We start from the raw sequence: 15,020 nt of genomic DNA on the forward strand, positions 1-15,020 counted from the left end.
GGGGTGGAAGACAGGAGAGGGCTGGCCCTACCTGCCAAGATGGGGTCTCCCTGCACACAGTTGTAACTGCTGTCATTTACTGGGCATTTTCCATGAGTCATAAGGTTGTATATTCCACCCTTGTTTTAAATTAATGTACTTGTGTGTACGTGTGTGTGTGTGTGTGTGTGTGTGTGTGCTCACGTTCCTGCGTGTACATGCACTTGTCTTTGAGCACAAGTGCCATCACATCCATACAGAGGTCAGATGACAACTTGAGGGACTTGGCCCTCTCCTTCCCCCGGGTGGGTCCTGGTAATAGAACTCAGGTTGTCAGGTTTGGGGGCCAGCTCCTTTAGCTGCTGAGCCATCCTGCCATCCCTGTATACCCTCTAAGTACACTGTCATATCTAATCCCAGGGCTTCATCGATTGGATGTTTATAACTATTTATTCAGCACCTACTATGTGCCGGGCCCTATTTCAGAAGGTTTATCAACAAACCAGTATCTCAGTCGTCGTCAAGCCTGCATCCCAGCCCAGAGGGGATGGATACACCATGGCAAACGTGACAACATGTGAACAGGGACAAAAACTGTGGACACAAAAAAGGGACATGGGCTGGTGGATAGGCGTAGCACTTAGTAGGGTGTTTAGAGAGGTTTGAGAAAGACTCGGAGGAGATGAAGTCAGCAGAACTTCCAACATATGCTGGAAGTGTCCGAGGCCAGGAAACAGCCGTGGGAACAGGGATACAGTGCTTGGAGGGCAGAGGGGTCCAGGGTGTTGAGCCAGCAAGAGGTGGGGGCGGAAGGGGATCAACTCATGCAGGGCCCGGAGTCCTTGGGGGCTGCTGCAGGGTGAGGGTTCGAGAGCTACGTGAATGCTGTGTCTCACTCTGGGCAGTGCCTGACTGCAAAAAGCCAGTATCTTCTCAGCAGTTACCCAACCCTGTCTGAGCAAGCACCAGTTTGCTTTCTCTTCCTCAACCCTTCCTTGTCTTTCTTCTCCTTTCCTTTCATGTCCTCTCTCCTCCCCCATTTTTGGTCTTTTGAGACAAGGTTCTCCTGTGTTTGAGGCTGGCCATGAGCTCCATCTGTAGCTGACAATGACCTTGAACTCCTTATCCTCCTTCTCCCTCCCAAGGGCTCTGACTACAGTTGTGAGCCACCACACCGTCCCCACCCCACACCCACAGATCTGATTTTTATCTCTGTGGATTTTCTTTTGCCTCTTCATAAAAACAGAATGATTTGAGGTCTGACCTCCTCGGGCATGCTTTAGAGTAATGAACCCAGACCTTAGCACCACTGACTCCATGATGGACGTGCCATTCAGGCTGTACACTCATCACACACACATGCAGTATCACCTACAGATGGAAAAGAAAAACTAATCCACCAACGTCCATATATTGCTGAGAAAGCCTCTAAATGTTCTAACCTGGCCTTTTGACTTCTGTAGTTTCACTCTGGTTAACTGTTCTTGTTTACTGAAGTATGTTAGGGCAGAATTGTGTGTGTGTGTGTGTGTGTGTGTGTGTGTGTGTGTGTGTGTGTGTGCTTAAAAACTCATCCCGAGAAAGGCTCACTGGGATGGAGAACACCCAGTGTGGTCACCAGCCCACTAGGGTTTTTCTGTTGGCTTAAGCCCACGCCTGAGCAGTCTTCTCTGGTGGATTTCCCCCCAACTTTTGTTCATCTACAGTGCAGCATGTGTCAGTTCTTCCTTCTTATGGCTGAATAATGTTCTGATGTAGGAGTCTGTACAATTCAGCTTTTCGGTTCTTCTGCTGGTGGGATTTAACTCATTTCAACTCTCTGGCTATTGTGATTGAACATTATTAAGAACTGGGGACACTTATCTCTCTCTCTCTCTCTCTCTCTCTCTCTCTCTCTCACACACACACACACACACACACACACACACACACACACACACACACACACACACACATCTCCTCACAGCATCGGACAATGAAGGCAGGCCCTTACGTGTGGTAGGCAACACTCCCTCCATGTTTAGCTTGCTGAGGAACCACGTGACTGATTTCCACAGTGGCTGCACCATCTGATATTCCCACAGCAATATATAGTGTTCAGATTCCAGGTTTCTCTATGTCTTTGTCAACATTGTGTGTGTGTGTGTGTGTGTGTGTGTGTGTGTGTGTGTGTGTGTGTGTGTGGTGTGGGGTATGGGGTGTGTGTGTTTGTGTGTGGGGTGTGGGGTATGAGGTGTGTGTGTGTGTGTGTGTGTGTGTGTGTATGTGTTTCTGGGGATAGAACCATGGATCTGGCATCTGTTAGTTACTCCTATTCCTGCCGAATGCCTGACTTATTAAGTTTTTTTTTTTGTATGTCCGGATCTCATGTAGCCCAGGCTGGCCTTAGGTTTGCAGTGTAGCTGAGGAAGACCTTGATCTCCAGACCTGCCTCCATCTCCTGAGTCCCAGGATTACAGGTCTGATCTGCATCACCATGCTTGATTTATGTAGGGGGTGGGGATGTCACCTACGTCTTTGTGCAGACTAGGCAAGCCCTCTATCACCTGCTGAGACACAGATTTTCTCTGTGATTGCTCCCATCAGCACACAAATGGCCTTTTATGTCTTGAATCTTTAAAAACCAAAACGTGAAGGTTGGATGTGGCATCTACACCTACAGCAGTAATTTCAGCATTCCAGAAGTACAAGTAGGAGGATTGGGAGTTCAGGGCCATCCTCGGCTATATCGTGAGTTCAAAGCCAGCCAGGGATACAGACTGTAGAGAGGGGCAGGTGATTGATGGAGAAGAGGCTAGGAGGGGTAAGGACTGGAGTGATGCCATAGAGACTGAGTTCAGCCTGGGCTGTCACTGAACTATGGCCCTCCTGTGACAGCCTCCCAAACACCTTGGCAGCACGGAGTGTATTGTATTGTAATTGACAACCTTGATTTGATCTTTTTTTTTTTTTTTTTTTTTTTTATTATTTAAGACCTTTATTAACAGGTGCTTGCAGTTTGTTGACTTTTTTGAAAAAATCAAGTTGTAAACTTTATTACAAATTAAAAATGAAGTTCTTAAAAATCTCAACTTGACCAGATATGAAACAATTTAAAAACCGTTAAAGGTGTATTGAGAAAAACCAGGCCTTTTTTTTTTTTTCTTAAAAAACACGTTTGTCATTACCAAAAAGAGACATCTTTAGGTAAAAATAATAAAAACCCCATGCTGCATAGATAATGCAGACAGTTCTAGTGGATCTGGTCAACGGGCAAAAAGCAAGCACTTAAGGTCTTCAGCTCCAATCTTTGTTCATTTCTTATTGCTGGAATTTCATATTCATTTCTTCTTGTTGGATGACCAAACCGGATGATGGTAGAGATGGTAAGCCGGCATTTACTCAGCCCCGCCCTGCTCAGCCTCGGGAGCGGACGAATTCTCAGCTGGTGGATCGGCTGCTTTTGTCTCTTTGCCATCTTGTGGTTTAGGGTTCTCTGGGCGTCTGCGTCGGTAATTGAAGTTGCGGCGATACCGACGTTGAGGTGGCTGCTGACCTTGGGTCTCATCTCCTTGATTTTCTTTGTCCTCTTCATTGCCATCCTCTCTAGGCTGTCTTTGGCGAGGAGGGCCCCTGCGGAATCGTGGTCTGTAACCCCGATACATATTCTGTCTCACTGGTCTACCTTGCTCTCCTGCACCCTGGTTGTCAGCACCCTCCATCACTTCTCCTTGCACAGGGGGGTTGGAATACTGTGGTCGACGCGCATAGGGTCTCCGCATGTAGTAAGGTGGGAACCTTCGCCTGCGATAGGGCCGGCGTTGTTGGGCCTGGCCTTCAGGAGCGCTTTCCGATCCTTCATTCTTTTCCCCACTCTCACTATTCTGGTAATTTTGCTGGTAATTGCGTGGAGGACCCCTACGACGTGGATAGCGTCTATAATGGTTACGGTCTGCTGCGTATTTACTGCCTTGAACTGGAACTCCACCAGGGCCTGTAACATTAGCTGCCTCCGCACCCTTTTCTCCTTCAACAACCTCAAACTCCACAGTCTCTCCATCTCCTACACTGCGAAGGTACTTCCTGGGTTTATTCTTCTTTATGGCCGTCTGATGTACAAATACATCTTCCCTGGTGTCATTACTGTTGATGAAACCGTATCCGTTCCTTACATTGAACCATTTTACTGTTCCCAAAACCTTCGTTGCGATGACCTTCTTGTCCCCGCCGGCGGGCGCCGCCGATGTGAGGCCGCCCGGGCCGCCACTACCCGCGCCGCTGCCCGTGGAGCCGGGCTTGGTGTCGGCGGCGCTGAGGGCGGCGGCGGGGGCGGCGGGCGGCTGCTGGGTCTCGGCCTCGCTGCTCATGGTTGCGGTGATGGTGACTGGGGCCGGCGGCGACGGCTGCGGCTCCTCCCGGGTGTGATGGTGACTAGGCCGGCGGCGGCGGTGGGGCTCTCAGGGCTCTCTGGGGTCCGCTCTCCGCTCCCGCTACCGATCGAACTCGATTTGATCTTTTAAGGTAGGTTTTCCTGTATCCCAGAATGGCTTCAAATTCTATGTAGCTGACAATAACCTTGGTTGCCTGACCCTCTTGCCTTCATCATCCAGTGTTGGATGATAGGCAAAAGTCAGCTGAAGGGGCCGTGGCAGAATTAAAAACTCCTTAGTCACCTGGTGGTGGAGCATCCTCTTAATCCCAGTGTGTGGGAGACAGAGGCAAGTGGATTTCTGAGTTCGAGGCCAGCCTGGAATACAGAGTGAGTTCAGAACCCTGTCTCAAAAAAAAAAAAAAAAAAAAAAGGCACCGAGCAAGAATGAAGGCTAATTAATTTGGCTGAGCTCATTGTTTTTGCTTCTTGGAATCAGTCCTGAGAAAACAATTTGAGATCTGGGGAATTGAGGGCAAGACTGTATTTTTTTAAGTACGAAGAGGAAGGCCCCTCAGCTGTGACTTTTTAAGGCCAGTGTTGCAGCCTCACAGGCTGATGGAAACAAACACTGGAAGGAAGCAAGCTGCCGGATGGAATCGTGTTTGCGGTGTTCTCCCAGGCCCTTCCTCTGGACTGGCACGTCCAGAGGGGTCTGTACGGACGAGGGTGAGATGCATGACTCAAACCAGAACGACGCATCGGAATTGGGGATTTCCTCAACTCTCTTCTTTGGACTTTAATTCAAACTCTCCTTGTAGAAAGAGAATCTTTGGGCACGCACTACCTGGAGAAGTGGATAGATACTGCCACCTGCTGGCTAGTTGCTGGATAGCGGCCAGACAATGCGGTGCCTTCCTGCAGGCTCCCCACCTAGAGGTGGCCCTAGGAATCCTCTGTGATGGTAACAGGGAACGCCCTCAAGCTCCCTCTCAGGGTCTGCATAAAAGTTAAGAATCTTTAAGAGAAGGAGGAGGAGAGGGAGGAGGAGGAGGAAGAAGAGGAGGAAACTGTAAATTCAGTGAAGGTGACAATGAAGAGTATAACAGTATGATGAAAATATGGTAGTTGGGGCTGGAGAGATGGCTCAGTGGTGAAGAGCTCTGGTTGCTCTTCCAGAGGACCTGGGTTCAATTCCCAGCACCCACATATGGCTCACAATATCTGTAATTCTAATCCCAGGGGTTATGGTGCCTTCTTCTGGCTTCCTCCAACAACAGGCAATCATGAGGTCGATATGCACAGAGGCAGGGAAAACACTCATACATATAACTAAACAGATCATTTTAAAATGCTATAAAATTTTTAAAAATGGAATTCTAATCTGGAGGCAGAGAATTACAGATCTCCATGAGTTCTAGGCCAGCCAGGAATACACACTGAGAGCCTGTTTTTTGTTTTTTGTTTTTTGTTTTTTTTTTTTGTTTGTTTGTTTGTTTTTGGTTCTTTTTTTCGGAGCTGGGGACAGAACCCAGGGCCTTGCGCTTCCTAGGTAAGCGCTCTACCACTGAGCTAAATCCCCAGCCCCGAGAGCCTGTTTTAAAACAGAATGGCATCCTCCCAAATTCCCCAACAACCCAAATGATAATGTCGGAGCTGGGTGTGCTGACACATGCTTTTAATCTCAGCAGTTCAAGGCCAGCTTGGTCTACATTGTGAGTTCCAGGTCAGCCAGGGCTGTATTGAGAGACCCTATCTTAAAATGATGATGATGATGATGATGATGATGATGATGATGGTAGTGATGATGATGATGGTGATGATGATGTCATCTATACAGGGAACACCCTATGAGGGGGGACTGTAGAACAAACAGGTCTACAGGTTCTTGGGTGTCAGAAAGCAGATGTGAGTGTCTGGGCCCAGAGTATTACGGTGCCCTACTGTGGACTTTATGAACATTCTTGGACTATGCTGCTTATACAATACATTTTGCCAGGTGTGACGGCTTACACTGTAATACTCAGGAGACGGAGGCGGAAGGGTCAGAAATTCAAGGCCAGCCAGGGAAGCTACCATCTCACCTGGAAGATCTTCAGGACAGTGGGGAGCTGTCACCTGCTATGATGCGCCTTCTGGAATATTCCTGAGGAGCTCGAAGGTCCTCCTAAGGAAGAGTCTTCACTGACGTTTGATCTTGGTGGGCTTTGGGGACGGCTCACTGAGTAAAATCTCTGCTTGCACAAACTTGGTGAGCTGAGCGCCATCCTGGGGTTCCATAGCGGCAGGAGAGAACTGACTCCCCAGAGTTTGTTCTCTCGCCTCCACACACCTGTCGTGGTGTGTGTGAAATGCCCTCTAATAAAACTGAATAACAGAATTACTGTAAGCTGCTCTGTGAACTTTCCCTCTTAAGGGGAGTTACTGGTACTTCAGGATCTATGTCTCCACACTCTTCCCACTTCATTCTTTCACTCATTCATTCACTCATTTGAGACAGTGTTCCTCCATGTAACAGACCTGGTTGTCGCTTTGTATACCGGAGTGGTCTTGAACACACAGAGATCCTCCTGCCTCTGCCTCCCGAGTGCTGGGGTTAATGGCATGCAACTGCCCCCTCCAACTTCCAGATTTATTTTTATTTTACGTGTGTGTGTGTGTTGCATGAATGAGTGACTGTGCACTATGTGGCCAGAAGAGGAGCATTGGATTACCTGGAACTGGAGTTAAGAGATGTTTGTGGGTCCTGGGAATATGGAACCTGGGTCCTCTGGAAGATCAGCCAATGCTCTTAACTGCTTAGTCACTTCTCCAGCCCTGTGGCTTTTGTTTGCTTGTTGTTTGTTTTCAGGCAGGGCATCAGCTGTGTAGCTCAGGCCAACCTTAACTTGCCATCCTCCTTCCACTGACCCACGTCTGAGATGACAAGACTGTGTCACCATGCCTTCTGAGTACCATCAGGTTCCCACACTTTTGGAGTCTGGCTGGGATCTGCTGTACCCTTCCTTGTGAATTTCCTTCCTCTGTTATTTCTCTTGAGACAGAATCGTATTCTTGCTCTATAGCTCAGGTTGGCCTGGTCCTCACAATGATTCCCTTGCCTCAGCCTTCTGAAGTGGTGAGGCACAGGCCACCCCACCCAGAGAGGGATTTTCTCCGTGGTTCTTTCCTTTGCTGCTTCTTCAGTTATGTGCTCCTGTTCTGGAATTATTAAGCTCTTATGTGTTAGTTCCTCAGGAGCCATGTTAAGGGGGCTTGGCAGGGCCAGCCTCATCCCCACCCAGGGTGAAGTCATTTGTTCACTTGCCAGCTCAGCACAGCTCGCTGATTTGTTTAGTGTCTCCCCACTTTGGCAAACCTTCTGAAGACATCCTTGAGTGTCTTCTCCCAGATGTCATCCTTGCCCTGCTTAGTGACGTCACTGGAGCCATAGCAAGGTTCTGGATGCAATTTCTGGTGTGTGGGAATCCTTCCAGAGATGCACTGGGGCTCCTGCCACTCACTGCAGCAGCAGCGTGGCAATGGTCCTCTAAAAGGAGTGCCCTTCAAGGGTGCAGTGGAAGCCCCATCGATAGGTGGAATCATAGTTGTGACGGTGGAGAGAAATGCCAAGATGGGGCTCAGTCTGGACAGTGCTCGTCCAGCTCGCTGAAGCCCTGGGCTTGGTCCCCAGCACTGACATGAACAGGGTATGGTGGCACCTACCTGTAACCCTAGCACATGGGAGGGGGAGGTAGAAGGAGCAAGAGTTTCAGGATATCTCCTGCAAAGGAAGTTAAATGTCAGCCTGGGTTGCAGGAGATCCTGAGTCAAAATATAAAGCAGAAGATCACCCATAAAGGAAGGATGTGTGGGAGAGTTGTCAACAGTGAGGACATCTGGAAACATCTGCTTGCCACCCAGTCCTATAGAAATCTGGGAGAGTGTCTTAGCAGAGGAGCTGGGTGAAGTCAGAGTCCTTACTGTCCCTGTAGTGGGCTGGCAACGTGTTGACTGACTGACAGCCTTGAAGGCTCTGGCTTCTCCCTGTGCCAGATCACAAAAGGCTTGGACCTGAAGTTTGCAATATGGTTCCAAGACTTCTGCTGGAGGCAGAATGTAGCTCAGTTGGTATGCTTGACTAACCTGCAGAAGGCTGTGGGTTGGATCCTCAGCACAAATGAGACATGGTAGCATGGGCTCCTAGGGCTACCACTGGAAAGGCGAAGGCAGAGAATTAATAGTTCAAGGTCATCCTCAGCTATATAGTAAGTTTGAGGTTGTGGTGTATGTGAGACCCTGTCTCAAAAACAAGGGGGTGGAGGTGGGGCCAAGGGGTGGTATTCTTTGAAGTAAAAAAAAAAAAAAAGAAAAGAAAAGAAAAGAAAAACTCTGGGTTTCTGGTTTTACCACAGTCTAGCCAAATGTGGCAGTTTGAATGAGAATGCCACCCCCCATAGGCTTGTATGTTTGAATGCTTGGTCCCTAGTTAGTGGAACTGTTTGGGAAGGATTAGGGGGTGTGGCTTTACTGGAGAAGGTTTATGGGTTTACAAAAGCCAAGTCCAGTCCCTGCCTTCCCCCTCTGCCTGTGCCTGTGAATCAGGATGTAAAGCTTTCAGCTACTACCCACCATGATGATCATGGACTAACCCCCTAAAATTCTAAAACTGTAAGCAAGCTCCCAATTAAATGCCTCTGGCCTGGCCATGGAGGCTTATGCCTTTAATCTCAGTGATCAAGAGGCAGAGACAGGTGGATTTTTGTCTTAGAGGGGGATTAAGAAGAGCTGCCTTGGGTACAGTGTCTCTCGACAGCAACAGAACAGTTACTAAGACACTGAGTGACCCTAGAACACTTGTTAACGGATTTTTTTTTTTGAGAATACAGTGGCACCACCCACCCAGCACCAAGTAGCTCTTGGGAATGAGACTGAGTATAAGCAATGAATCCTGCTCCTGCTGCTCCTGCCTCCCAAGTGCAGGTGGGCCCCACCATGCCTGGATGGATTGCTGCTTTTGTTTACTGAGTAGAGGTCTTGTCTCTTTCTGGGAGGTGAGAGTTCTGCTGGGTTCTGTGATTTATCTACATAGTCAGAGAACAGGATGGGTTCTATCTTAAGGTACATCTTGTTTTCTATGATAAGGCTGGAGTTTTGAACATTCTAAGGTCTCATTTACTCCTTGGAGAACCTATGATTCATAGATTTCTTCTCTGGGATACTACGACATGGGGTTGAGGAGCCATGCAGCTGGGGGATCCAGTCTGGAGCAAGAGTGAGATCCAGGTATGTCCAAATTCTGCAAATCTTGTCCTGTGACTGGCAGAAGTAAGACTCCTCCCTCCATGTTCTGGGCCTGCATGTCCTGGAGCATGTAGTCTTACAACCCCCAACCTTTGCCGCCCTTGAGGCAGTCACATAGCCTGGTGTCCAGGTTACAGGTTATAAGATCATGCCTAGCAATACACAGAATTCTTCTTTATGCAAATGAGGCGTTCTTAGCACCTTGGCTCTGGCCAATGATGTACACTCATCCTGGAAGCCTCTACCCACTCACCAAAGGTTTAAATAGCCTTTATGGGGGCTGGAGAGATGGCTCAGCGGTTAAGAGCACTGCCTGCTCTTCTAGAGGTCCTGAGTTCAATTCCCAGCAACCACATGGTGGCTCACAACCATCTGTAATGAGATCTGATGCCCTCTTCTGGTGTGTCTGAAGATAGCTACAGTGTACTCAAATACATAAAATAAACCTTTAAAAAAATAGCCTTTGTTCCCCCTACCTGCTCAATGAAGCTTGCCTCCCCGGAAGTCTGTTTCTTGTCTCACTCACTGCGCCCTGGTGTCTCCATCATCCCCAGCAGTTCCTGCCTCGATTTCCCTCTTGGACCCGTGGTCTGATCTCGGGTGATCATGCCAATAAGGGAGGAAGAGGGTTGGGTATTTAGCTCAGCGGTGGAGCGCTTGTCTAGCGAGCACAAGGCCCTGGGTTCGGTCCCCAGCTCCGAAAAAAAAAAAAAAAAAGAAAAGAAAAAAAAAGAAATAAGGGAGGAAGAGCAGAATGGGAATGACATCACAACACACTCAAGGGTCCTTCCTAAACCGTCCTGTGTGGGGGTGAAAGTTCTTCCATGGTGGGAGACAGGTTGGTGGGTAAAGCAATCCATACATGGTGGCATGAACCTATAATCCCAGTGTAGGGGAGGCAGGAGTCGGGGGAACCCTAGGGATTAGATGGACAACCAGTCTAGCCTAACTGCGAGCTTCAAGCTAATCAGAGACTCTGTCTCAATAGAGAGAAGCATTCCTGAGGATGAGACTCAAAAGTTGTTCTCAGACAGACAATACACACGCACACACACACACACACACACACACACACACAGACAGAGAGAGACAGAGAGACAGAGAGAGACAGAGAGACAGAGAGACACACACACACACAGAGAGAGAGAGAGAGTGTTTGTTCTTCTAAGCCTGGATGCAGCTCGTTTTTTATTATTGCTTTTATTATTACTGTTTGTTTTCTTTGTGATCCATTGTTTCTTCATTGTTGTTGGTTTTGCCTCTTTTTGAGACAAGACAAGGTAGCCCTGCCTTGTCTAGAAATCATTATGTAGACCAGGTTAGCCTCCAACTCATGGAAATTTATCTGCCTTTGCTTCCTGAATGCTGGGAATAAAGGTGTGTGTCACCACGCCCACAATGATTTCATTCCTGATGTCATTCATGATACACTCAACAAATACATGACCAATGAAAACTAAGTGACGTATGGCTTCTAGAACTCGGACATTCCAAGATAGATGATTTCCAAGGCTGTCTACTCCAGACACATGTTCCCCACCCCTTGACTCACCCTAGACCAGACACCAGGAAGGGAGTGACGTTTCCAGTTTTACGATGTAGCCTGGACCACTTGTGCCATGTTCTTTTGTCCTCATCTATTCTTTGTCTCTTTGGGAACCCTTGGACTAGAGAAGAAGGTGACACTATGTCCCTGCTGCTAAAAATAGTTGTGGGTGCTCATCTATTCATCCTCTCATCCACACGTCCTTGCATTTACTCACCCATCCATCCATCTGTCCATCCATCCATCCATCCATCCATGACCATATCCATCCATAAATAAACTCACCCATACATCTTTATATCTATTCACCAATTCCATCCATCCAACTACATACACATCTATCTAACCATTGTTCCAACTATCTATCTATCTATTCATCCATCCATCCATCCATCCATCCATCCATCCATCCATCCATCCATATAGACTAAGGCCAGAAAGTGCCAGGTGCCTGCTAAGGCTCTGAGAATCAAGTAAGGGTAATCTAGGCTTGGTCCAGCTTTGAGGGACACATGCTCTTTCCAGGAGGAATAGAGGCAAATGGTCTCAGAGTAATCACACAGGTTCTTGAGTAGTTGTACACTGTGAAAAGTACAGTGGTATGGAGAGGAAGAGGTGTTCCGAGAGCCTTCGCCAGTTCACAGGCTAGATCTAGGACCTCTAATGCACTCCCAGGGCCTTGAACAGATCCTATATACTGGACATCTGGGAGACATGGGCCCTGTGCACGTGATGTTTATCCCCTGGAAACTATCAGGTAGACTTTGTGGTCTGGAAAAATCTCAGCACCCCATTGAGACTGTTGAGTCCAAGGCAAGAAGCCAAACTGCAGCTTTCCAAAGCTGCTTTCAACCTTGTGGGATCAGTTACGGAAGAACCAGAGAGCCTGGGGAGACCAGAGTCTTCCTCAGGATGTGTAGGGAACCTGGGCTTAGCCAGGCATGGTAAACCAGCAGGTGACAGGGCAAGCGATGGGGCCCAAGCTCATCTGGCTGAGGCTGGTCTTCACTAGGCTGATGGTCACATTCTGCAGAGCCCTGAAGGAATTCTGTCTCCCAAGAATGCTGGAGGAACAAGGCATCCTTAGGTGCAAAGAAACAAAAAATCCAAGTCTAAAAACAAAAAGCCAAACCCCCAAAACATTAAAAATATGCAAAGTATAAAGCTGTAAGAAGAAAAATAAACTCAACTATGTCATAGGCTCCTCCCCATTTACTTGTTTTTTTCTTTTTTTTTTTCTTTTTTTTTTTTTTTTTTGGAGCTGGGGACCGAACCCAGGGCCTTGTGCTTGCTAGGCAAGAGCTGTACCGCTGAGCTAAATCCCCAACCTCATTTACTTGTTTGAGATGACGCTTCATGTTGCCCAGGCTGACCTTACATTCATTATGTAATCAATGGTGACCTTGAACTTCTGACCCTCCTGCCTCCACCTTTGTAGTGCTTGAGATTACAGTTTTGTCTCTCTTGCTGGGTTATGTGGTGCCGGGGACTGAACTCATGGCTTTTGTGTATGCAAGGCAAGCCCTACATCCCAGTCTTAGGTATTTAAGCTTTTCCTGTAATTGTCTCTTTCACCCAGTGGGGTTTGCTCTTTGAGAAGGCTCTATGTCATTTAAGTGGAAATACTTCAAAGGACTTGAACATTGAAAGCAAAGGCCAAGTATCAGTTGTCTTTTTCTGAATGAAGTTAGATGGTCACTCTCTTAGACTGGCTGAGCCAAGCTTCTGCTGTAGCGCAAACACAGCCACAGACCAGACTTGTGGCTGTGTTCCAAGATGTCACTGATGGACACTGAAACGCAGATTTCAGATCACTTGGTACCAAATACTATTTTTCATTTAAAGACATTGGTTGGGGATGGTCGTGCCTTTAATCCCAGCACTCAGGAGGCAGAGACAGGCAGATCTCTATGTAGCCTCATCTATACAGTTAGTTTCAGGCCAGCCAAGGATACATAGTGAGAATCTTGTCTCAAAAAAAGGTTAGGAGGATTGGAGAGATGGCTCAGTGGTTAAGAGTCTTTCTAGCTCTATCAGAAGGGTTCTATTCCCAGCACTCATGTTGGGAAACCTACAACCACCTCTAGCTTCAGCTTGAGGAAATCCAATGCCTTCCTCTGGACTCTATGGGCACTGGAAGGAGACCAAGGCAGGAGGATCAGAAGTTGAAGGCTAGTCTGAGCTACATAATGCGTTTGAGATCAGCTTGGACTGAGCGGGGTTTCTGCCTCAATGAAACAACAACAAATGACAAATTTAAAGGCTTTCTTCCCTCAAAGATTATGCAGAGGGGCTGGAAAGATGGCTCAGCATTTAAGTGCACTAGCCGCTCTTCTAGAGGACCCAAGCACTCACACATTGTTAGCTCGCAGCCATCAAGAACGCCCAGCAGACAAAAAACCCATACACCTAAAATGATTTTTTAAAAAACTATGCAGAGGAATTGTGACAGCCACACAAATCTCACCTCCTCCCACAGCTACACTCACTTATTTTTGTCCCAGCCACTCCCTGTGACCATTCTGTGACCCTAGTGCTCCCTCCCAGACTCTTCTTTCTGGGCTATACCCCTGTTTCTTTTCTGAGCAGGACTCTGAAAGGCCCCACTCTTGATGGCAGGGGAACCCAAAGGGACTTTCCCTGTGTCCTGGAGAGTCAAGACTAGAAACTTTGGTTGGCCATTTCTACAAAGCCTCTTCCTTTCCATAGCGTGCATGTGCGCACGCGCACACACACACACACACACACACACACACACACACACACACACACACACATATTAAGAGCACCTGATGCTCTTCCAAAGGACTAGCACCCGTGTCAGATGACTCACCAGTTTTGACTCCAGCTCCAGGGGAATCTGACACCCAGTTCTGGCTTCCGCAGGCACCTGCACACACATGGCACACCCTCACACACACGTGCACATAAACAAAAACAAACCTTCTTTTAAAAAAGTGTGTAAGACCTCTTCTGCAGCCCACCAGAGGTGACTCTTCTGACAAATTCAGTATAAAAAAAGTGATCTATTCAAAGATGGCTACCCGAGCTATTCCAATTAGAATTCTTTTAGGGGGTGCTCAGAACAGAAAACTACCTAAATCCCTTACACCAGTGATTCTTTTTTTTTTTTTTTTTTTGGTTCTTTTTTTTTTTTTTTTTTCGGAGCTGGGGACCGAACCCAGGGCCTTGCGCTTCCTAGGCAAGCGCTCTACCACTGAGCTAAATCCCCAACCCTACACCAGTGATTCTCAACCTTCCTAGTGCTGTGACCCTTTAATACAGTTCCTCATGTGGCAGTGACCTCCAGCCATAAAATCATTTTGTTGCTACTTCATAACTGTAATTTTGCTGTTATAAATTGTAATGTAAATATCTGATATGCAGGATATCTGATGTGTGACTGCCGCAAAGGGGTCTCAACCCACATGTTGTGAACCACTGCCCTACACTGAGGAAACTGTAAGACATACCTTCTAAGAACATACCACAGAAGAGGACTAGCATGTCTTGACATAGGTAGTTTGAATAGGACATGCCCCCCATAGATCACATGTGTTAAACACACGGTCCCCAGCTGGTGGCGCTGTTTAAGAAAGCTTAGGAATCTTTAGGCTACTTCCTTGCAGAAGGAAGTATGTTGATGGGGGTGGGCCCTGAGGCTTAATAGCCTTGTCCTTGACTTCCTGATTGCTGATGTCATGTGACTAGGAGGCCTCATGTTCCTGCCACCTTGATGAACTCTATCCCTGGAGAACCCCAAGCTGAAACAAGCCCCTCTTCCCTTACACTGTTTTTATCAGAGCGTTTTATTACAGCAAGGGGAAAGTAACCAAGACAACAGAGAATGAAATATACCCTCAC

The 15,020-nt window shown here is 47.6% G+C and overlaps 1 pseudogene across 1 annotated transcript; it reads right to left on the reverse strand.

Moving 5' to 3' along the window:
• Positions 1 to 2,924: 2,924 nt before the first annotated feature.
• Ybx1-ps20 (Y box binding protein 1, pseudogene 20) lies at positions 2,925 to 4,463 on the reverse strand (annotated as a pseudogene). The gene has a single exon (NR_038098.2). The product of NR_038098.2 is annotated as a Y box binding protein 1, pseudogene 20 (transcript).
• Between the last annotated feature and the right edge of the window lie 10,557 nt (positions 4,464 to 15,020).

Source organism: Rattus norvegicus, chromosome 10, assembly GCF_036323735.1.
Source record: "Rattus norvegicus strain BN/NHsdMcwi chromosome 10, GRCr8, whole genome shotgun sequence".
NCBI classification, from domain to species: Eukaryota; Metazoa; Chordata; class Mammalia; order Rodentia; family Muridae; genus Rattus; species Rattus norvegicus.